Below are 26,098 nucleotides of genomic sequence, written 5' to 3'. Positions count from 1 at the left end.
TTTAACCATTTTTGTTACTTGTTCTTTAATCTTCTCCCCCTTGCCATCCCAAGTGTCTTCCTGGTTCTCTAAGTAACCAGGCATCTTACAGCTGGCTTTCCACAAAACGTGCTATTTTCCAAAATTATATATCTTCCCATCTGATAATAATGCTCAATTCTTTAATATAATGAATGTAACTTAATCATGCAAGGAATTTTGTTTTTACCTCAAATTTATTTTTATTAAGCAAAACTTCATGAAGTGGTGCAAATAAAATGAGAACACAATGAAGGAACTGAGGGAAGGAGGTCACAATGAAAGCAGGTCTGCTCTGCAAAATGACTAAATGCATCAGTACATTAGGTTAGTGCAAAATAAAAAGCCTCAGTCCCTCAAACAATCCTTATCCATTCTCTGCCTCTCACTGTGTATTAAATCAAGAAAGGAAGTCTGATAAACAAAAGTGAGGAAGAATCCCACATCTGACGATGGCAAGAGCAGCAGCACTTCTAGCTGTAACAATGTGTGAATTGGTGTGTGGTTTTTGTGAATTTGTGTGTATGTGTGTTGTGAATTTGTGTTATGTTAGAATAGGAATAGCTCAGTCTGTGCCAGACAATAGCAGTCTTTTTATGTACACACAGTTTATAATGGGGTATTTTATTTGAAATGAATACTTATTAAATTTGAGTAAGAACTTTGAAAGTTTTTGAAAAATATGCAGCAGATAACAGCAAACAAATTTACATTCTTAAAATAGGAATTTTAGAATGGATAGCAGCTTAGAAATAGTCCAGTACAAGGTATATCTAGGTAAGGACAGGGAGTCTTCCATGACAGGTGTGCTTAAAATCTCCAGGAACAAGGAATTCATTATTCCATGGCATGGTTTGTTCCAATGTACAAATTCAACTGAAAATTATCTATCCTGAGCTAACTTTTGCCTCCCCAGAATATAAGTTCGATGTCAGTTCTCTCTGAAACAACTCAGGGATGAATCCTTCTCTTGTCCATGATAATGTTTCACATATTTCAGCACAGATGCCACTCTCCACTTAATCTTTCATATCTAAATGGTTCTTTCAACAATCTACCAAGTAGCCATTTCCACACTATTTTCATATTCTCTCACTGATGCTCTAGACACAGTTCAAGTTTATAAATATCCCTGAATGGTAAAACAAAAGCATCATAACATTTAATATTTGGACTCATCAGTGTAGCTTATAGAGGGATAGTGAAAGGGACAAAATATTAAGCAGACAATAAAGAATGACAGAAGAAACCATTATATCCTGTGATGGGGCACCAGACTTCTATGAATAGAGTCTAAATTGCATTAGCTTCATCACGAGTTAAACAACACTCTTGAGCTGTATTGATTTTATCATCAGATAAAAACATGAATTGTGTTTTTCACATGAACTGTAACTTGATATAACTATAATAATAACAAATAATACTAAAATCTATATGGAACCACAAAGCTTGTGCTCGCTTCGGCAGCACATATACTAAAACTGGAACCAAAAGCTATCTTGAAAAAGAAGAAACAAAGGACAAGAAGAAAAAAGTGCAAGGTATCACAATTCCAGATTTCAAGTTGTCCTACAAAGCTATAATAATTAAAACAGTGTGTTACTGGCACAAAAATAGACACATAGATCAACAGCACAGAACAGAGAATCATACCCATATGGAAATAAAACCAGAATAGAAATAAAACCACACCCACAGGGTCAATTAATCAATGACAAAGGAGGCAGGAATATATAAGGGGGAAAAGAAAATCTCTTTAATAAATAGTTCTGGGAAAACTGGATAGCTACATGTAAAAGAAAGAAATTGGAACACTTTCTTATACCATACACAAAAATAAACTCAAAATAGATTAAAAACTTGAATGTGAGATCTGAAGTCATAAAACCCCTAGAAGAAAACATAGGCAGTAATCTCTTAGACATTGACCTTAGCAACATATTTATGAATATGTCTTTTCAGGCAAGGAAAACAAACCAAAATAAACCATTGAGACTACAACAAAATAAGAAGGCTTTGCACAGCAAAAGTAACCATCAACAATATGAAAGGCAATCTACTGAATGGAAGAAGACATTTGCAAATAATATATCTGATAAGGAGTTAATATCCAAAATATATAAAGGACTTATACAACTCAACACCAAAACCCCACAAATAATATCATTTAAAAATGGGCAAAGGAGGGATGCCTGGGTGGCTCAGTGGTTAAGCGTCTGTCTTCTGCTCAAGTCTGATCCCAGGGTCCCAGGATTGAGTTCTGCATTAGGCTGCCCACAGGGAGCCTGCTTCTCTCTCTACCTATGTCTATGTCTCTCCCTCTGTCTCTCATGAATAAATAAATAAAAATCCTAAAAGAATAAAAATAAAAATGGGCAAAGGAGATCCCATCAAAAAGAAGAATTACAGACCAATATCCCTGATGAACATGGATTCCAAAATTCTCACCAAGGTAATAGCCAATAGGATCCAAAAGTACATTAAAAGGATTATTCACCACGACCAAGTGGGATTTATTCCTGGGCTGCAACTGTGGCTCAATATCCTCAAATCAATCAATGTGATACACTACATCAAAAAAAGAAAAGAACCATAGGATCCTCTCAATTGATGCATAAGTATTTGACAAAGTATAGCACCTTTCTTGATTAAACTCTTCACAGAGCAGGGATAGAGGGAACATACTTCAATATCTAAAAGCCATATATAGGGATCCCTGGGTGGTGCAGTGGTTAAGCGCCTGCCTTTGGCCCAGGGCGCGATCCTGGAGACCCGGGATCGAATCCCACGTCGGGCTCCCGGTGCATGGAGCCTGCTTCTCTCTCTGCCTCTCTCTCTCTCTGTGACTATCATAAATAAATAAAAATTAAAAAAAAATAAATAAAAGCCATATATAAAAAGCTCACAGTGAATATCATTCTCAATGGGGAAAAACTGAGAGCTTTTACCCTAAAGTCAGGAACATGGCAGGGATATCCACTATCACCCCTGCTGTTCAACATAGTACTAGAAGTCTTAGCCTCAGCAATCAGACATCAAAAAGAAATAAAAGGCATCTGAATCCACAAAGAAAAAGTCAAACTCTCTCTTTTTGCAGATGATATGGTACTCTATATGGAAAACACAAAAGAATCCACCCCCAAAACCACTAGAACTCACACAGAAATTCAGCAAAGTAGTAGATATAAAATCAATGCACAGAAATCAGTTGATTTCTATACCGTAACAAAAGAAAGAGAACTTAAGTAGTTAACCCTATTTACAATTGCATCCAAAACCATAAGATACCTAGGAATAGACTTAACAAAAGAGGCAAAGAATCTGTACTCAGAAAACTACAGAACACTCATGAAAGGAATTGAAGAAGACCTGAAGAAATGAGAAAAAGTTCCATGCTCATGGATTAGAAGAAAGAATATTGTTAAAATATCTATGCTACCTAGAGCAACCTACACATTCAATAAAATCTCTATCAAAATATCATCAATGTATTTTACAGAGTTGGAACAAATAATCCTAAAATTTGTATGGAATAGGAAAAGACCCCCAAAAGCCAAAGGAATGTTGAAAAAGAAAACCAAAGCTGGTAGCATCACAATTCCAGATTTCATGCTCTATTACAAAGCTGTAATCATCAAGAGGGTATGGTACTGGTACAAAAACAGACACATACAATATGTCAATGAAACAAAATAGAAATCCCAGAAATGGACCCTCAACTCTATTACCAACTAATCTTCGACAAAGCAAGAAAGAATATCTGATGGAAAAAAGACAGTCTCTTCAACAAATAAAGTTGGGAAAATTGGACAGCCACATACAGAAGAATGAAATTGGACCATTTCCTTACATCATCTGCAAGAATAGACTCAAAATGGATGAAAGATCTAAATGTGAGACAGGAATCCATCAAAATCCTAGAGAAGAACACAGGCAACAAACTTTGCCCTTGGCTACAGCAACCTCTTGCTAGACACATTTCCAAAGGCAAGGCAAACAAAAGCAAAAACAAACTATTGGGACTTCTTCAAAATAAAAAACTTTTGCACAGCAAAGGAAACAGTAGACAAAACCAAAAGACAACCTACAGAATAGGAGAAGATATTTGCAAATGTCTTATCAGATAAAAGGGCAGTATCCAAAATCTATAAGGAATTTATCAAACTCAATACCCAATGAACATATAATCCAACTAAGCAATGGGCAGAAGACATGAATAGACATTTTTTCAAAGAAGACATACAAATGGCCAACAGACACATGAAAAAAATGCTCAACATCACTTCAGCATCAGGGAAATACAAATCAAAACCACAATAAGACACACCTCGTACTGGTCAGAATGGCTAAAATTAACGAATCAGGAAAGGACAGGTGTTGCTGAAGGATGCAGAGAAAGGGGGACCTTCTTATACTGTCAGGTAGAAATGCAAGCTGGTGCAGCCACTCTGGAAAACAGTATGGAGGTTCCTCAAAAAGATAAAAATAGACCTACCCTACCACTCAGCAGTTGCACTACAAGGTATTTACCTCAAAGATACAAATGTAGTGATCCAAAGGGACCCTGATGATGTTTATAATAGCAGCAATATCCACAACAAACTATGGAAAGTGCCCAGATGACCATCAACAGATGAATGGATAAAGAAGATGTGATATATATACACACAATGGAATACTACTCAGCAACCATAAAAAATTAAATCTCAATATGCAACAACATGGATTGACTAGAGGGTATTATGCTAAGCAAAATAAGTCAATTAGGGAAAGATAATTATCATATGACCTCATTTGTATGTGGAATCTAAGAAACAAAACAGAGGATTATAGGGGAAGAGAGGAAAAAAGAAAATAAGACAAAATCAGAGAGGGAGACAAACCATGAGAGACTCTTAATCATAGGAAATGAACTGAGGAAAAAAAAATAAAAATAAAAAATAAATAAAATAAAAAAAAATTAAAAAAAAAAATTAAAAAAAAAAAAAAAAAGGAAATGAACTGAGGGTAGCTGGAGGGAAGTGGGGTGAAGGGATGTGGTACCTGGGTGATGGACCTTAAGGAAGGCACGTGATGTAATGAGCACTGGGTATTATATAGACTGAAAAATCACTAACCTCTACCTCTGAAACCAAAAATACATTATATGTTAATTAATTGAATTTAAATAAAATAAAAAAGAGAGAGAAGTTAATACATTTTAAAAATGGGCAGGGGCAGCCCTGGTGGCGCAGTGGTTTAGCGCCACCTGCAGCCTGGGGTGTGATGCTGGAGACCTGGGATCGAGTCCCACATCAGGCTTCCTGCATGGAGCCTGCTTCTTCCTCTGCCTGTGTCTCTGCCTCTCTCTCTCTCTGAATAAATAAATAAATCTAAAAAAAAAAAAAAATGGGCAAAGGGTCTGAATAGACATTTTTCCAAAGAAGCCATACAGTCAACAGACACATGACAAAAATTTTCAACATCACTAATCAACAGATTAATGCAGGTCAAGATAAAATGATACTTAAATAAAAAGGCCATTTACTCTTTTTAAAGATGATTCTCTAATAGTGGACCTAATCTGCCATCAGTTTTCTAAGGATAACCCTTGCTTCTTTTAATATTTAAGTAATATTTCAATTGCTTTTTAGTTCCCTAAAATATAAAAGAAAACTGAAGAGATGTTACTTATAAATTGTGATAACTTTATAAAAATTTATAGTTATCTCCATTCTTTGTCTCAGTACCTGGTAGGATCTGCACCTTCCCCTTCCCTTGAAGTTAGTACAGTTATGTAATGGGCTCTGGCTGATAAATTATAATGGAAGTGATACATTTCCTTGCTAGACAGAAGTTTTTAAGAACCAATGTATAATTCGCCAATGCATTTCCCCACATTAGCATCCAACAATGCTCTCTAGATGTTGGATTATTATATCAGCCTGGATAGTTGAGAAAAGTCCCCAGGCAAGCCATGATGGACATGTGTACAAATAAACTTTTATTATTTCGTGCCATACGGTTTTGGAATTAATCATTGCCTGAGCATAACCTAGCCTATTCTAATACAGAAATAATTATATCCTCAGTACTTTGGAGGAAAAGTTATTTCTCGCCTACCTCAGTGGCCTCTACTCTGAGTGATTGTCCTTGGTTCTCACCACACTATTCCAGAGATTAGATATGGTGTGACAGTAGAGTTTTTGTTCATTGTAAATAAGTGGACCATATTTTTTTATGGAGAGGCTTTTCCAGATTAGTTGCAAACTGGGGTGAGTGTTCAGAGAAGGGACTACATTTCAACATATTAGATAATATATATTAAATTAATCCAAAAAGATCCAAACACTGGAAAAATTTAACTTGTCTTTCATCTCAGAATTTCTCTGGCATCAGAATTTAGGCCTGAAGACAAGGCTGGAGACATACCGGCCATGTATTCTACATTGAAAACTCTCTGGTATGCTTTTCATTGTGAATTCTGACATCTTCTGTATTCATGCCAGATGGTGCCTTATTTCAGATTATACATCCAAGCAAAAAGTCCTGTGTCAGTCACTCTATAAGTACAGTGTTTTGAGTTGTTTTTCCTATTGTGATGGTACATATGCATTGACCAACCCATGTTGGTCACTGTTGAAACCCACTGTTTCATTTCTCCTAATCAGGTATAAAATTTCAGGAATAATAAAGTTTCCAAATTGAAGCTATTGCACAGAAGAGACCTATGCTTTCTACCCCCTGAAAATGTTGTCTGTACATACATTTTTAGCAGAAAGAATATTAAGATGTTCATTTTCATGCTTGTTTCTTGTTTATTATACCTGCTTCTCCTGTAATTTCAGTGCACTATCTTCACCTCTATCTTCTGTATGTTTGTTTAATTCTGAGACTTTGCCCTCTTTGAAATAAATTTGTGCTAACTTATGGTTTCTATGTGAAATTGGATCGAGGCAATTTTTTTTGCACATATCTTTAGCTCTGATTCCAACCTCCTCCTTGACATAATCAGTTCTGGAGCAGAACTGGAATGTTAATATAAAATATATGAGAACCTGCTTTGTGCCAGCCACTGGGCTAGGTTCTGGCATCATGCTATGAGTAACACAATAACTTCAGCTAGAGATGAACAATTCAACAGATAGTTACACTGAGTTTTTGTTATAATTAGCATGTGGCATTAAAATAATTATGTCTACTATTTTGACAGGGCACAGAATTGTCAAAGGTGCAGGATAGCAATTGTATCCTGTAGGATAGAAAGTACTTGGAGTGGTCACCCAAAATGTTGATTAGAAAAAAAAATGTGTATTTCCATATATACATATGCAATACATACATATACACAAATACAATATATATTGCATACATGTGCACACATGTGCATGTATGTGTGTATATCTATGTGTGTGTATATTTATTCATTTTTTATTATTTTTTATTTTTCTTTATTTTTTTGTATATTTATTTTTAATGGAGTAATAAGCCTGGCAAATGTCTAAGTACAATATATTTCATAATTGCCACTAAGCACTAACCAATGTACAGAAGAGAGTGAAAAATTTTGGATTATGAGAAGAAATCATCTATTCATCCTTCTAGAAACATATTAGTCACTGTTCATACAATGGGAAATTAATTATTACATTTGTGGGGCTTCTTTTAAGGCTTTACAAATAAAATTTTGAGTAAAGAAAATAATATACTTGATAAACCTATCAGGCTTTCAGTTTTTACATTTTTTTTTCTGACAATTTTAGGTGACTTAGTAATTTTGTTCTAACTCATATATACTATTTTCCTAAGAATTTGTATAGATAAGCTGTCTTTAAAAGAGAAAATTTAAATGTGGGATATTTGCAGAAATGTCAGAACAATTTCCTGATGAGAAGCTGGGCTTTGACAAAACAGGGCTTTCTTCACATTGCAGAATCCTAGAAGTGTAAATGAGTTTGAGATTTGAAGTAGAGGCTATATATTATCTAATAAATTTATTTCATGAAAATACATGATACAAATATTTACCAAAATAATACTTTTAGTAATAGCATCATTTGATATAAAATTTCAAACTCTGATCTCAAAACTCTAATATACTAAGAAAAAAATGTGTATCCTCTCAAAAAGATAAATCACTTAAACTATTCTGTTAATATTATGGCATAAATAATTACTAGAATTTATAGTGAAAATGTGCTGTATAAATTAGTGTATTCATACTTTGGTGGACTATAGAATATCTGATAATATCCTTTGCTTATAATAATTTAATTATTTAAAACTCAGCAGACTGATCAATTTTTTCATTCTCTCTCTTCCTTCTCCCAAACACATGTACTTAATATCTGAAAACAGGTGAGAGAATATTCATGGATACTCAGTTTCCATACCAGAGGAATGAAATCCAACTATTTTTCAGCACACTCAAAGAGTCAAAGAGTGCATGCTAATAAAATTGTTAGAGAAATAAATCTTCAGATACAATTGACTTTAATTTGCTGAATATACTGAATTTGCTAATATTTTACAGTAAACTCAGCCAAAGTTTTCCAGTTTCATTGGTCTTTCTCATAGTAAAAAAAAAAATAATAATAATAATCATTAAAGTTAGGTTTCAGATTTTGTAAATCTTAACTGCTCCCTCAAAGAGAGCTCCAATAAACTTACTCAGATTAATCTTCTGTTGTTATTTGATGAATAACAATATGTATTTTTTATTTCTCTATGATTAATAGAATATTAGCAAACATCATCAATCCTTCACTTTCTAGTATCTGTAAGATAAAACTACAACGAAATATTATGGCCTTTAAAAATCAATTTGCCTCTCTGTTCTGGGTGTATTTACTTTATGCAATTAAATCATGGAAAATCTATTATTAAAGGAAAGTCGATTTGTCAGTTATTTTCAGTTTGGGTTGTACTCTGTTATTTTGTATTTTTATACAAAGATGGTAACTCACTTCTTTTTCCTCTTTCTTATTATAAAAAATCTTATTGTGGTTAGGAATCCTACTGAATACACCTTTTATGTATTTGATATGTCTGTATTTCTTCTCAGCAGAACACATTTTCACTAAAATTTAAGGCTGATTTTTCTTAAAGTTAGGCTCTGTTAAGAAGAAAAATATATTTAGGCATTGGGTGCTACTATTTATTTCTTTCACAATAGAATATGTTCTTAAAGAAGGTCAAACTGGGGATCCCTGGGTGGCGCAGCGGTTTAGCGCCTGCCTTTGGCCCGGGGCGCAATCCTGGAGACCCGGGATCGAATCCCACGTCGGGCTCCCGGTACATGGAGCCTGCTTCTCCCTCTGCCTGTGTCTCTGCCTCTCTCTCTGTGTGTGACTATCATAAATAAAATAAAAAAAAAAAAAAAATTAAAAAAAAAAAAAAAAAAGAAGGTCAAACTTCAGAATACTTCATGTTTCCCAGAATAGATACGTTATTCCCACCTGTTAAGGATGGAAGGTCATCATATAATTATTTGTTGTTATTGTGTACATCAATGTGGATATTCATATTTCACATCAGTATTGCCCTTCCTAAAGTAGGAGGAAAGTAGTCTACCGTGATTGATAGGATTGTGGGTTGGAAATGCACCAAAGTAAAATCAAGGGTTGGTTTGGGAGAGACATGTAATAGTATGTTAACTGATGAAAGCTATCAAGGTGTGGGCAAAACCACACTAGACATCAGTTTGTATTAGTTATGTGGGTTTAGTTCTTTGCTGGAGTACAATAGAGGCAGAAAATTTAGTATTTTTGTCTTAGTCAACTTGAGATCGTTTGAACTTTTGGGAGTCTTAGCAAAGAGTAAGATTAGTAGATACAAAGAACTGGGGAAAAATAATTTATGCTCAAAGAGAGAAGCAACACATAAAATACTAATGATAACATTCACCATTTACTGACTATCTTCTCTGTGCCAGGCACCAATGGGCACATTACATGCTTCTATAATCTTAACCATGAAACAGCAATTAGCTCTATTTTACAGATGAGAAGAAGAAATTTAAAGATGCTAAATAACTGACTGTATGATAGAGTTGATGATTGAGTTAGGTCTTTCTGATTCTAAATAATTTGTTCCTTTGATGATAAAAAGTTAGAGTATTACAGACACCTGCCCAGGCTGAAAACAGCAGCAGCATAGATCTCTATCCACTCACTATCATGACTGTATCTCCTGGGAATACTGCAACAATATTAACTTATAACATCTTTCCATTAGTTTCATATATATTTGTTAAATCATGAGTCTCAATTTTAGGTTGACAAAATAATGGAAATTGAATGCTACCAATTCACTTACCTGCAGGATGACATTGTACGGAAACAGATAATAATGCCTCAGGATCCCAGAAGACCTAAACACTCCTGTGATCATCAACTGTAGCAGACTCAAAGTGTCCTTTGAGACACTTTGTCCAAAAACCTTCACTCAGTAAAAGAATCCTGACATTTCAGCTAGAGAGACAGCCACACAGAATTTACTCCTCGACAACTGGTAGGGCTATGCTCAGTCAATGGGATGTGGTTAACATAATGAGTTCAATTTCTATATTATGCTCATTTAAGAAGGAGACTAGTCCTATTCAGTTTCTGTTTCTCACTAGGTAGAAGGCCATTATGGTGAGCCATCTCAGACCACATAGACCTAGGCAATATTTTAGCAATGCTAGTAGAACATCAGTATCTTGTTCTGTGGAAAATGGGAGTTGGCATTAAGCAAAAGACAGGTATATTGGGTATTGTGAAAAAAATTCAAAAGTGTGCAGAGTTAACAGTTGACCATGAAAATGAATTTCTAAAAGGATGGAGATATCCAGAGCTGAGTGTGTAAAGAAATTATGAAGAAAAATTATTGGAATGACACAAGCATCACACAGAATATTTGGTAGATTTAGAAGGATGTATGAATCAAATGTAAAATCCTAATGGCATTGACACAAAATGGTTAATACCAGAAATGTGGAAGGGCAAAAAATTATTTGGCTAAGAATGTAAGCATCTCTTAGAAGTAGGAGCTTTTGCTATAGGCTAAACGTATAATAATATCAAAATGGCAGTTAAGAACTTATAACATAACCATTCCATCTACCAATATTCTCAGATACATACTGTTGAAAATAACTGTCTTTCCTTGATGAGAAAGAAGGTCAAATTGTAATAATATCAAGCCAGGAGAATTTTGCTGAGGATATGATTTAAGAGCAAAAGATAAGAAAGAAAGAAATTTAAGAAAAATTAAGAAAGAAAGAAGAAGAAAGAAAGGAAAAGAAAGAAGAAAGAAAGAAAGAAAGAAAGAAGAAAGAAAGAAAGAAAGAAAGAAAGAAAGAAAGAAAGAAAGAAAGAAAGAAAGAAAATGAGGTGAAATGTGGAATGTTAGAATAATGGAAATATGCTCTGGTTGGATAAAAGCAAATGGCAATTACTTTTAGAAAAAGATAATGCTAAATAAAGTTCAGGATGAGAATTTATAGAAGACTAAAAGATTGTTATTTGAAGATGTGCACTAAAATCCTCAGATTAAGGACATCAGTCATTTCTTCTTATAATTATGTCTTCCAAATTCATATACTGAAGCCCTAACTCCCAATGTAATGGAATTTGGAGAGCGGCACTTTGGGAAGAGAATAGGTTTAACGAGTTCTTGGGTTTGGACTCTCATGATGGGATTATTACCCTTCTAAGAGGATGCACCTGGGAGTTCCCTCACAACCACCACCACCAAGTAAGGACAAAGCAAGAAGGTGGCCACCTATAAGCCAAGAAATGAGCCCTCAGAGACATGTCATGCAGGCACCTTGATCTTGGACTTCTAGCTTCCAGATATGAGAAAAATAAACTTCTCTTGTTTAAACCAATCAGCCTATGACATTTTGTCTCAGAATCCCCAGCAGATTGAGACATTTGTTGTATGGCTTTCCTATGCCATGTGACAAATGGCCACAAATCTAGCAGTGTAGAAACAACATGATTTTTTTTTTTTTTTTTAAATCTCAGTTTCAATGGGTCAAATGTTTTCAGGGGTTAACTGAGTCCTCTGCTCAGGGTCCTACCTGGCTGAAATTAAGGTGTTGCTCAAGGCTATAACCTTATCTGAGCTTTGGAGCACTTTTTCAAGGTCATCTAGGTTGTTGGCAGAATTCATTTCTGAACTTTCAGTTGTAGGACTGAGGTTTCCACTTTGTTGCTGGGGCCACTTCTCACAAGAAGAGAGACTACCCTCAGGTGTTAGCCAGGCAGCCTCAACCAGCGTGGCAGCTTACTTCTTCCAAATCAACAGGAATCTCTCAAAATCGTATATAACACAATGTAATCCCAGTAGGAACTATCAATTAACTTGTCCTTATAATGCAACCTAATCAGGGAAGTGACTGTGCCATCTGACTCACATTCTCACCCACATTCAAGGAGAGAGGATTGATTATTCAGGGCTTATATACTGGGGGGCCAGGATTTTTAGGGTGATTTTAGAATTCGACCTACCACATCGATCAGGTGGGTCTCAGTACATTATGTTGCCAGAGATGAACCCCACAATCTCTGGCCCCATGCACTCTTTCTCAGTGTGATCTTCCCTTAGTAGAAGTGAAGTGTATTTTTCCTGGTTCTGAATCTAAGAACTCAGGGGCCCAGACAACAGCCTTGGCTAAGTCCCCAACTAGCAGCCAGTATCAAATGCCACCCATGTTAGTAAAGCCATTTTGGACCTTCCAGTTATCTCAGTACCCATCACTGCTATGCGTGAATGGGTAGGGGAAACCAAAGAGTGAGGGTCAACTCACAGAATTATTATTTTTTTAAATAATAGAAAGTTGATATTTTAAGCCAGCTGCTGATGTGGTTTTTGAGTGTTTTGATATGTGGCAGGAATAACAAAACATAGGCAAAAGTCGGTAAGACGAAGTTGGGAAGGGGGACAGATAGCCTCATTGGGTAAGAAAGTGAGAATAAATATATTTAAATAACCAGGGTGCCATATATTTTTATTGTGTAAAATGGGATTTTTATTGTGTATTTTTGAGGGAGGAGAGAAGCAGAATAAATACTCTGTCAGGATGACCAGCAATGAGATGACTTATGCTAAACAAAGGGGAAAAGACGCAATCAGTGAGGCTAGTTTAATTATCTTATGATTAAAAGGAAGTCGATAAACGGATTCATTTGAGCAAGTGGTAGTTTATACATACTGGAATAAAGAAGTATACTGGTGAAGAACATATGATTATTTCACAGGGATTTGAAGGCTCTTTAAATGCTGGTTAGAGTTAACCAGAATATTCTAAAACAGGAGCTATCACTAAAACACTGGCTGTTAAAGAGTTGGTAAATCTTTTGAGGCTGCTTAGGAAAGGTTATAACTAGAAACACAGAAAAACCTATTGCTTTTTTCCTGTACAACAGAGTACCTCAAAATGGACCCCAGAGGACCACTTATAGCAAAGCTTCAGCATGCTCCCTTTTCACTAATAGATAAGCACAGAGCTGAGCTTACTTTATGAAACTGTCTTTTTTTTTTTAACTTATAGCTATTTTTAACTTGTGTAAAATAAAGTTATAAATGAGAGTTAAAAGCAATGTCCTTGATTTGACCACAATGAAAGTAAATCATGTGTATGAATTGATATGTGTGTTAAAGATTTCAGAGTTTATAAGTAGAGATGGAAACTAAGTAGTTTTTAGAGATTTAAAAGACATTTATGTTTATTATAAATGTTCTTGAATGATGCTTTATGCTGTTCTAAATCTTTCCCCTCTCAACTGACTTCACAAATTATCTGAAACTTCATTATTTTTAGAGTTTCAGACTATTTAATTATTAGAAGAATTATTGATTCAGTTGTTCAGTTGTTAACTGTCCACTGTGATTATATTTATCTGATCAAAGGATGCAAGTGAAAGTTACAGAGACCTAAAGTCTAAAGGATGGGGTTCTAGAATCAGATCTTTTACTATTAGTGTTCCCTTCTACCAGCATTTAAAACACAGACATCTACAGGCCCTATTGTAAGTAAGCTTAATGTTCAAATTGACAACACAAAAACAAAACTGAAGGTGTGGTATCAAAGGTCACTGACTTCCTCAATTTCAGTGAACTTTACAATCACTGCATTTCAGCGATGCCTGCCAAGGCCACTGTGAAACTTAACGTCAATGGGAAATGTTCCACTTTGAAATCTTAAATTTCACTGCCAATCCTCTGTCACCTCTTGTCTTTCCAGGATTTTCAATTTCATACACTCTCAACAATTGTACATTTATCTTATTAAAACCCCCAGTCCCTTGACTTGTCCTTCTTCACTCACTGTGTAAGCAGAACCTTATTTATTTTTTCCTATTGAACCAGGTTTCTTTTGATGCATTATCATAGACTCCTTCTCTCTACACTCATTTGCCTTTGCCAGGTCTCTAACCAGACCTTATCTTTATCATCTGCACAGAAATGCTTTACTTCTACAGTAGATTTTCTGGTAAAAAGAGGAAAACATGGCATGGCATTCTTACCATGTAAACTCTGTTCTCAATGTCCCTTCAATCTGGGCTATAAACATGAATGAGAAAACTTTTCACATAACTTTTTTTTTTTTCTAATTTCTTGATGGCTAATGAAAAATTTTACTTTCCTCCTTAAACCTCCTGATTATTATAGGCACTTGCTTAGGAATAATTTTTTTTCTTAAGAATAATTTTTTAAGGGATCCCTGGGTGGCACAGCGGTTTGGTGCCTGCCTTTGGCCCAGGGCACGATCCTGGAGACCCAGGATCGAATCCCACGTCGGGCTCCCGGTGCATGGAGCCTGCTTCTCTCTCTGCCTGTGTCTCAGCCTCTCTCCTCTCTCTGTGTGACCATCATAAATAAATAAAAATTATAAATAATAATAATAATAATAATAATAATTTTTTAAGCATTTTTTGAGGCTGATCCAAAATCATAGTGATACCTCCTTCTTTGGAGTGGCTCCTTCCATTTCCAGAGGTGAAACTTAAATGCCCTGAATCTTTATGAGGACCAGCAGTAGACACCTGCCTTCAGGTAGATCAAACCAATTCTGTCATCTGGGGACAGAATTTAATCTATTGTAGGTGTTTAAACTTACAAGTGAATACAAGTGACTAGATGAAGAAAATAAAGCACATAAAATTACAAGTGAATAAAAACTATATTCTTTTATGTGGACTAAGGAATAGAAAAAGCTGATTTACAATCAGCATATATGGAAAAACAGGGACATAGAAATTTAAAAAAAAAAGGTAACTTTGTGCTTGATATCTTTCCAGCTTTTGGTCCTGTGCTTGATGAACCTAGGTTGCACTTCTGTCAGTTGAATCCAGGCTTGTTTCCTTAGAAGTATTCTTTTTTATTTATCTCAGCTGACTTTGGTTTCTGCCATGCATAAAAAAAAGTGTTTTTTTTGTTTTTTTTTTTTGATCATTTATTTTACTTTTTCAGCTTTACTGAGACATGATTGACAAATACAATTGTAAGATATTTAAAGTGGACAACGTGATGATTTGATATATGTATATGTTGTAAAATAATTTCTCCCATCAAATAAACAAAGATACTTAAATAAAACACGTGACTCTTGAAAAAGACAACGTTTGAATATGTGCCAATCAGAGGCATTGACAAGTTCTCTTACAGATAGATATCTTTTCAATTTAGTGTTTTTATTTCTGTGAATAAATATCCAATGGTGGAATTATTGGATTGTATGGAATTTTTAACTTTTTTTGAGGAAGCTCCATGCTATTTCCAACAGTGCTTGCACACGGGTTCCCTTTTCTCCACATCCTTGACAACACTTGTTATTTCTTGTCTTGTTGTGCCCAAGATTATGTATCCGAGAAACCACCAAGGAGCTGACACGGAGGCAAACACAGGAGGGTTTATTTACAAGCTCCAGCTTGGGTCCAAGTGTACCCGACACAGCAGAGCAGGGACTTGGACCCCGAGGTGGGTTCCAGCTTAGTTTTATGGGCTGGTCTAGGGGACCCCAAGAAGGGGCAGGGGCGGAGGAGTTTCTCAAGTTCTGTTTACATTCTGATATGGGGCTTTCAAGGGCATTAAGCTCTGTTCTCATTCTAATATGGGGCTTTCTAGGGCATTAAGCTGTAAACTGTTTTTTTCCTGTAACTGAAGTAATGCAAATTTCAGCTCTTATTCACAGGGGCCTGAGATGGCTGTACTTGTGCTAACGCTGAACTTAAGGTGGAATGGCCTTAATTTTCTCGGCCTCCACAGTCTAAATTTTTAAAATATTTCTTGTCTTTTCAAATTAGCCATTCCAACTGGTACAAGGTAAATCTCATTATGGTTTTGATTTGCATTTCCCTGATGATTAGTGATGTTGAGCATCTATTTTTTCATGTGTCTATTGGCTATCTCTATGTATTCTTTGCCATAACATTTTTTCAGCTCCTCTGCCCATTTCTTAATCAAATTGTTTCTTTTGTTGGTGTTGAGTGGTAGAAAATTATCTATATATTTTGGATATTAATCCTTTATTGGATATATCATTTGCCAATATCTTCTCACATTGAAGATATTCTTCTTCATTTCATTGGTGGTTTCTTTCACTATGCAAAAGCTTTTAAATTTGGTGTACTTCCAGTAGTTTATTTTTGCTCTTGTTTCCCTTGCCTAAGGAGACATAGCCATAAATGTTTCTAAGGTTGGTATCAAAGAGATTACTACCTATGTTTTCTTCTAGGAGTTTTATGGTTTCAGGTTTCATATATAGGTCTTCAATTTATTTAGAGTTCATTTTCATGTATGATGTAAGAAAGTGATCCAATTTCACTCTTTTATGTGTAGCTGTCCAGTTTTCCCATAAACAATTATTATAGAGATTGTCTTTCTTCCACTGTATATTCTTGCTGCCTTTGTTGTAGATTAATTGACCTTATAAGTGTGGGTTTACTTCTGGGCTCTCTATGCTGTTCTATTGATCTACTTACCTAGTTTTTGTGCTCATAACATACTGTTTTGATTCCTACAGCTTTGTAGTGTATCTTAAAATCACTTCTTGGTTGTAGGTTTTTTCCTTTAAGCACTATGAATGTATCATGACACTCTCTTCTGCCTGCAAAGTTTCTGCTGAAAAATCAGCTGATAGTCTTATGGGTTTTCACTTGTATTTTCTTTTCTCCTGCTTTTCTTGTTGCTTTTAATATTACTCCTTTATCATTATTGTTTATCATTTTAATTATGTATCTTGGCGTGGACCTCCTTGAGTTCATTTTCTTAGTGGTTCTATGCACTCCCTAGACCTGGATGCCTGTTTCTTTCCTCAGATTAGGGAAGCTCTCACCTTCTGTTTTTCAGGGGTGTTTTCTCTCCAACCCACCCCCCACTCTGCCAAAGCTTTTCTGGAACTTTTATAATGTAAATGTTATTAAGCTTGATGATATTGCAGAGTTCCCTTAAGGTATTTTCATGTATTTTTTCTTCTTCTGCTTGCTATTCAGCTTGGTTGTTTTCCACTATCCTGTCTTCCTGATCACTGATCTGTTCTTCATCCTCTAACCTGCTATCGATTCCCTCTGGTATGTTTCAGATATTGTATTCTTCAGCTCTGATTCTTTTTTATATATTTTTATAACTCTGTTGAAATTCCCAATGAGTTCACTCACTCTTTCTCAAATGCAGTGAGTATCTTTATAACCATTAGTTTGAACTCTTTATATTATATATATATACATATATATATATTGCATATCTTCATTTCATTTAGCTCTTTTCCCATGGTTTTGTCTTATCTTTCATTTAGGATACATTCCTCTATCTACTTATTTTCTTCAACTCTGTGTTTGTCTCTATGTATTATGTAGGTCAGCTATATATCTTGGTCTTAAAAGTAGTAGCCTTGGGTAGGTGAGGTCCTATGGTGCCTTATAGTCCATCCCCCTGGTTACCAGAATCAAGTTCTCCAGGATTGTCTTCTATGTCAGCTTGCATGCACCCTTCTATTAGGGCTAGCCATAATTGCTGTGGTCACAATAGGTGGGTGGGGCTGGTCTTTAGTCCAGCTAGCTGCAATCACCTGCTTTGCCTACTATGGGCACACACGGGCATGGTTTTCTCCCCATGCTGCTGAGAGGCCAGGCTGCAGCTGCTGTTGTCTTCTTGATGGGTGGAACTCGCATTCAGGCTAGCTGCCTATTATCAGCCTCTGTCACAGTTGCAGGTGCACTGAGTGGCAGTGTTTCCTGCCTATGCAGCCAACAAATAAGCCTGGCTGCAGAAACTGTGAGTGTGCTGGTATGTGAGGTTACCTTCCCCCTCCACAGGGCAGGAGTCACTTTACAGTGGTACCAGTCCTGGCCAGGCTACCTGTCAGTTGTGATGGGGCAGGAGCTGCTTGAGAAGGATTCCTGCTGAGGCAGGCAGGTCCAGTCAGGTGGGTATGCCCAGGAACACCAGGGTGGTACTTGCAAGGTAGATGGAGAGTGTTAGAACTGGCTTTTGCAACCATTCAGCTATCCTGGCCGAGGAGAGGCAAGAAAATGGTGCCAACACTTTTGTTCCTGGAGAGAGCTCCTACAGATCCCTGCCCCTCCAGCACATGTCCTAAGCTTAGTCAATAAACCTCCTTCAGGGATACCCCAGGTACTTTCAAACTGCTGCTTTTGTGCTGTGTCTCTGACCAACTTATTTGGCATGCTGGCTCTTTAAGCTTGAAGATTCAGTTATCTATCACCCTCTAGTTCGGGAGTTAAGCTTGATTTTAAAACTCCCAGAGTTAAGCCCTGGTGCTTTTCCAAGCCAGATGTTATGGGGACTCATTTTTTTCAGTGAAAGTCCCCAAGGCTGCATGTGGGTGCCCAGTGTGGGCTTAATCCCTTTGCTCCTCTATGCTTGTGTTTTCTTTCAGTTTATGGTTAGTCACACTGGGAACTTGGCTCCCAATCATGTCTCTGCCCCTCCTACTTCTTTCAATGCAGCCTTTTCTCTAGGACTAGCTGTGAAAGATCTGTTCTGCCAATCTTCTGGTCATTTTCAGAGTTAGTTCTAATCAATATAGTTTTTGTCCCTGTGTGTCCTAGGGAAGAGGTAAATTCAGGATCCTTCCATTCCACCATCTTCCCCCATTTTGAATTTTCTTTTTTCCTTTCTTTTTTTTTTTTTCCTTTAAGATTTTATTTATTCATGAGAGGCACACAGAGGCAGAGGGAGAAGCAGGCTCCCTGCAGAGAGCCTGATGCAGGACTCCATGCCAGGACCCCGGGATTATGACCTGAGCCAAAGGCAGACTCTCAACCACTGAGCTACCCAGGAGCCCCTACAATTTTATTTTTCTATTTTAGTTTGTAAGTAACCTGTTATGGCTTTGAGATTCTCTTTTATGCTTAAGACACTCTCCCTTTTTAACATAATAGTAAAGGGATACTTTTTTTTTTCCTATTACTCATCTAGATTATCTCCCATTTATGTATATAAATAACATGATTGGGATATTTTAAATAAATGGTATGATTAAGGGATCCATTTTAACATTTCCAAACTATCCCAGTGCTTTTTTATTTTTATTTTTTTAAGAGAAAAAGAGAGTAAGAAGGGGAAGGGCAGAGGGAGAGAGAAAAAGAGAGAATCTTAAGTAGGTTTCGTGCCCAGCATGGAGCCCAACACAAGACCCAACATGGGGGTCTTCTCCTCCTGAGACATGGGTCAACATGACCCTGAGATCATGGCCTGAGTCAAAATCAAGAGTTGCAAAAAAAAAAAAAAAAAAAAATCAAGAGTTGAAAGCCTAACTGACTGAGCCACCCATGTGCTCCTATCCCAATCCCATTTTCAAATCGGATTGTCTTTTTCTCACTAATTTGAAATGCCATTGCTCCCAGAGATTAAATACTTTTATATTTTGTTTCTTGATCTTACTTTGTTCTCTTCTGATCCTCACTCAGTACCTCACTGTCTTGTTACAGAATTGTTGTGTACCTTGGTATCCAGTAGTGCAGACTCTATTTTTTTCTTATTTTCTTCAAAATTCTCTTGATGCTTACTGAGAATTTCATTAAAAATAAATATTGATAGTCCTTTGATTGGGACTGAATTATACTATATATTTCGAGATTATGCTCATTGGTATATAAATATTCTGAATATTTACATCATATAGTTTATTTTTACTTTCATTATTAGACAGAAATCATTTTTATTCCTAATAATATTCTCACTTAAAATTTATTGTGCAGGCTAAATTATGAGCATACTAGCACTTTATATATTTTTGTATCCTATTATTACATAATGGTATCTGTACCTTCTTTATGACAAGGTATTTACAGATTTTGTTATGCTATTTATCTCATAATTATTGTCTTTTATTTGGCAAGTTGTTTCCTCATTTACATGTACTATTGCTATGTTTAATTTAATCTCATCCATGATATTTTAAATGCATGTGCTTCCAGGGTGGTTTTATATTTGTTTTTTTGCCAAGAATCCAGTGATACTACTGGTCCTAAGATTTATTATTTTTATTTTTATGTTTTGTTTTGTTCTGTTTTGTTTGGAGAGAGCATTATTTTTACTTTAAGCATATCCTAAACTTAGATATCAGAAATTTTAAACTCTGATGTTATGAGATAAAATGAATTCCTAAGAAAGTCCCTCTCCTTCCTTCCCTTCCTGGTAATTACGCAGAGACATACATGAATACTTATTACTGTTTGGGGCTTAAAGACATATTTTGCCTTTTCTGCATTTCTACTGAAATAGTAATTCTTTCAGGGTGAAGCTTCACATATGAAGTCTCAATTCCAGCTGCCACATCATTGTGTATAAAGGCATCACTCCCTGAGTCCCTGTGGGAATTTCTTTCCAATCGCCAAATTGCTGAGACAAGCACCCTTTCACACTCCAAGGAACTATGAATTCTCAGTCCATTTTTTGACACATGGAGACTTCTCTTTCTTTTTGGTAAGCTCAGCTTCATGTTTTATGTTATTGTATCAAGAGGAATTTAGATTATCATGGTCTGTCATTGCTAGAATTCAAAGGGTTTTTTTTTTCTAACTTTTTAAGTTAAAAAATTCATAATACATAATACTTAATCATCGGAATGAATGGTGCTATCTAAACTTTTTTTTTCCTATCTTCAATCTAAATAACTCATTGCCTCCATTCAACTATAATAAACTCCCTGATTCTGAGGTACAATATTATTTATAACTGATTAAAAACTACATTTGCTAGTAGAGAAGTATTTGAAGTGACTTAATTTCTTTGGATTTTAATTAGAGCACTTTTCCAGCAACAACAAGAATTTAATAAATGGCATGGCAAAATCACAATTTACTTTTCAGTTTAGAGGTGTACCAAACAAAAACATAGATATTTCATTGTACTTCCAGACAAGCTACTCTCCATAGAATAGACATTTGCTCAGATATCTTTCAAAATCTGATGTCCACTGTTAAAAAATGCCAAATGATGTGCTTTCTTCAGCATTATTTCTACTCAGCAGGAATTTGTCACTCTTTACACTGTCAAATTTAAATGCAAAAGAATAGAAACTTTAATCAACTTCTTAATCCTTCAAAACTGCCCAAGGAGGAAAAAGAAGCCTTTTAAACTGGGATATAATAATTTTCACTCAATCCTGCAATAGGAATAGAACACAAATTAGACATAAAAAATCCCTTTCAACTTTTGAGCACAATTTTAAAGTAAAGTTTTATTCTGAATTTGAAATTTGCCAAGGTCTGTGGCTGAGTTTCAGATACCCACTTCCCTTCTTGGCAGTAGATAATTTGGAAATCAGAAGTCTGCACATTTGAGATATTTCCAGGCTTGGAGTGTCAAAAAGACAAGATGGCATATGGTGAAGTAAAAGGGATTTCTCACATTCAGGAACACATTTCAACTTCCAAAACATAAAAATAAATAAGTGCTTTTTCAAATTCATAAAAGAAATAATGAGAATTTTGCCCAAATATTATAGACATATCAATGTTAAGCAGCAAGATGTTTAAGTCTGTCACTTCCTGCAAGCTTTCCACTAAATGGATAAGTTCAAATTTCAGGACTGTCATATTAACTTTGGCATAAAAATGCTTCCTTCTTTGGCAAAGATGACAGTATTCCCCCTCAAAGAAAAATTATAGTCTAATTAAAGTATACAATTTGATGTTTTTATACCAACGTTTGCCTGGGAAGTTTCTTCAATACTCCACTTGCTAATTTTAAGTTCAATGGATCAGAGTACGGAGGGGGGAATTGATGTGGTGAACACAAGGTCTATGAAGATGGTTTGCTCTGTTGTCCATTTACCTGCTCAGTTCTTTATCCTGCCTTGTTATTTATGACAGAAGTTGGCATATTCTAGAGTCTTACTACAGTTCTTTTATTTATTGGTCTTGTGAGCATGTTGATATAAGTTAGCACTTCAAGTGTTATAGAAGAATAAGTACTTACAAATTAAATCAATCCATTTTGTTATTTTTCTGATAAACTATTAGCAGAAAAAATAAAAATACTAAAGAGTGAAACATTGATCATGCTTATAGATTTTTACTACTTATTACATTACCATGTATTATCAATTGTTTCATTAAAGTGATTACTTAATATATTTTAATTGAAGAATAACTTATTTAACAATAGCCCAATGATCAGTTGAGCTGATTTAAGGGGATTATGCGGAGAAATCCTGCAGCTTTAACAAAGTTTTGTGAAGTTGCCCATATGACTCTTTGTTCATTATTTAGATTTATACTAGGTATATCTTTGTGCGACAGCTTCTTTAGAATATGAATGCAAGGCTAAACACATTTGGAAAATGACATAAAGTTATCAAAGAAAGTCGCATATTGTAAAAAATTTTATAAAGCATTTTTCCAAACTGTCAGATTATAGAAAGCATTTGAACGTGGGTAGAGTAAGATTTTCTTCAACATTTATTTTAAGGTAATAAGAAATTAACTGTAAACTTTTTAAATGTCTTACTTTTCTAAACTATAAGATATAGAATTTGAATCTCAAAGTGACTCCTGATCCTAAGCCTACAAATTTGCGTGTGAGGGAGAAAAAGGGTGTGGAACAAATGTGTAGGTCTGGATAATAAAGCATTAGTTACTTAATACCTAGGCTTCACTTTTTTATCCACAAAAAAACATTTATTGTTGCTCTCACAAGTTAATTTATACATAGAACACACCCCTGAGCTTGCTAAGTGAAGTACAGTATCAAAGTACGGTACTTACTGATATAAGTGATAACTTCTTTTAGAATTGATATGGTACCTGTGTTAGATCATTTTCTTTATAGAAATTACCTCAAGTCCTCGGTTTCATCATTAAAAAAATTGTCTACCCTACATCTGTGATCATAATTTGGCCTCTCAACTAGAAAATCAAATCTACATTAATATGTGTAACATTAAGAGTTACCAAATACCCAATACTATTCTCCAAGCTTACTGTGTCCCTTCTATGATGATTTTTATGCCTAGCTTTTGTAAGTTTTCACAAGTAAGAGATCAAATACATAGTGTGCTTCACTTTTATATTCAGATTATATGTTTTTCTAATTTTTTTTAATTTTTTTTTCAGATTATATGTTATCAATAGCCCCTTCCTCACGTAAGCCCACTCTTCCCTGATGTATCTTAAAAAATGGACTGAGGCCTTTGAAAAGTTTCCCAACCCTGTGAATACTGAAGGTGTTTCAGTTTCAAGATAACTTAACATTATTTAAAATTCAGAGGTTTATACAATGAAAATGTATGAGGTCTCCTATGGAGTAAGGTATTAGTATTTCAGGAAAAAAAGAGATATATATGAGATAAAAATTTAAGTCCTTCTGAGAACAGCTTTGAGAGTATCTGTATCATGAATTGGCTTAATATTAATGTGAAATTGAGAGCAATTACCCAATGTAAAAGAACATAAACTACGTTAAATATGTAATGTTTAAAACTCAATAATTCTGTCTGATATTTTGCCCATTTCTTCTTAGAAATGTGAGAATAGTAATGCATCTCTAATGTATCTGCATGTATGCATGTCATTAAGTACTATTTGTAAACAACGTTTTTAATTTAACTTTATAGCTTTACAAAAATCAATCCATAAAAAATCGTTTATAATTTTTCTAACTCTTTTAGTAAAACAGACATCTTGTGATGATATCCTCATAGAGGAAGTGGCATTTGCTTATGTGATTATAACATTAGGATAACTCCTCAAAAATGGAATTTCTTTTTTTTTTTTAAATGGAATTTCTGATTCAAAGATCATAGTTTTCAGACTCTCTCTAGATTTATTCTCTAGGTAATTTCACCCTCCTTATGGTTTTAAATACTATACATGGAAGACTCTCAACTGTGAAGCTCTAATCCAGGCATCTCTCCTCAACTCCAAAGTTAGAGGTCCAACTAAATATTGACTCCAAACATAAAAAGTATTTAAAACTTAAAATGTACAAAAAAGAAAAGAATCCTCTCGATTTAACAAAAATTGTCCTCCAGATTTTATCATCATTTTGATCTATGGCACCTCTGTTCTTCCAATTGCTGAACAAAATAAAAAACTTGAATCATTTTAGGATTCTCATATTCCCTGAAAATGTACATTCACTGTAGTAGCATATCCTATTGTGAAGTGTGTCCAAAACACACCTAATTCTTAATACTTGTGCTACTGCAATCATATTTTATTTATTTTTTATTTTTTTAAGATGCAATCATATTTTATTTTTTTTTATTTTTTTTTTTTTAAATTTTTTTTTTTTTTTTTTTTAATGATAGTCACAGAGAGAGAGAGAGAGAGGCAGAGATACAGGCAGAGGAAGAAGCAGGCTCCATGCACCGGAAGCCCGATGTGGGATTCGATCCCGGGTCTCCAGGATTGCGCTCTGGGCCAAAGGCAGGCGCCAAACCACTGCGCCACCCAGGGATCCCTAAGATGCAATCATATTTTAGGCCAGTGTCATGTCTCACAAAGATTATTCTACCCTTCCCCTCTTGCATTTTCCACAAGAGAACCAGAAGCAAGTGATTAAAATTTAAGTTATGTCATGCCTGTCCTGTTCAAAGTATACTAATGACTATTCATTTCATTGAATAAAAGTCCTTACCATGTTTTTTTTATAGAATATTTTATTTATTTATTCATGGGAGACACACAGAGAGAGGCAGAGACATAGAGGGAGAAGCAGGCTCCCTGCAGGGAACCTGATGCGGGACTCAATCCCAGGACTCCAGGATCATGACCTGAGCCAAGAGCAGATGCTTAACTACTGAGCCACCCAGGTATCCCCTTACCATGGGGTCATCTTATAAAGCCCTAGTTGATCTGGCTATTTCACATCTCTGATCTTCCTCTCTCTTCCAGTCCACTCACTGCCACCCACATTAGCCTCCTTTTTTTACTTCAAACATGTCAAGCATGCTCCTTCCCTAAGTGCTTATTAAACATTATTTTATCTATCTGGATTGTTCTTCCCCATACAGCAATATGGCCCATCCTCTCCTATCTTTCAGGTCTTTGCTCAAGTGATACTCATCTGAGATGCCCTTACTAAACCACCATTTGCAACATGGCATTCACTACCCTAATATTCGACTTTGCTTTGTCCTGTTTCATTTTTATTTATAGCTCTTATTATCATCCAGACTATTAGGTTTTTTAATCTTTGGTTTTTGTTTCTTTTTCATCAATGCAAGGTCACTTGGAAAAGGCCAGGGTTTTGTCACTTTTGTTTCTACTATTTCACCACATTTGGGACATTTCTTGGTTGATAATAGGTGTTCTTTAAATATCAATTGAAGTAATTAACTAAGATTTTTGATGCATATTAGCAAATAGCTTTCTGCAAGTTTAAATCAGTTAACTCCATCACCAGGAATGTTTGAAGGTAACTTTTCAAATGGGCCTTAGCCAACATTTGGAAATGTAGCTCTGTGCTCCAACACACACATATATTCATTCTCATTCTCTTTCTCTCTACAAGACTAATATAAATAGTGTCAAGGAATGTAAGATTAGGGCATTTTCATTGCAAGTAGAGTAATCTGGATAAGCAGGGCCTTAGGTAATTAGAGAGCTTCTGAGGACTGAAAGAGGAGAAAAACAGG

General features: G+C 35.3%; 1 long non-coding RNA gene across 3 annotated transcripts in view; it reads left to right on the top strand.

The window, feature by feature from the left end:
• Positions 1-18,047: 18,047 nt before the first annotated feature.
• LOC102151477 overlaps positions 18,048-26,098 on the top strand; it is a 48,048-nt gene continuing 39,997 nt past the window's right edge. For all 3 annotated transcript variants that reach the window (XR_005368031.1, XR_005368032.1, XR_005368030.1), the window contains exons 1-2: positions 18,048-18,415; positions 20,752-20,940. This is a non-coding gene — a long non-coding RNA (uncharacterized LOC102151477). The remainder of the gene's footprint in view (positions 18,416-20,751; positions 20,941-26,098) is intronic.

This window comes from Canis lupus, chromosome 12 (genome assembly GCF_011100685.1).
Source record: "Canis lupus familiaris isolate Mischka breed German Shepherd chromosome 12, alternate assembly UU_Cfam_GSD_1.0, whole genome shotgun sequence".
Lineage (NCBI taxonomy): Eukaryota > Metazoa > Chordata > Mammalia > Carnivora > Canidae > Canis > Canis lupus.
The sequence above is the reverse complement of the archived record's forward strand: the minus strand, read 5'-3'. Positions and strand labels throughout refer to the sequence as shown.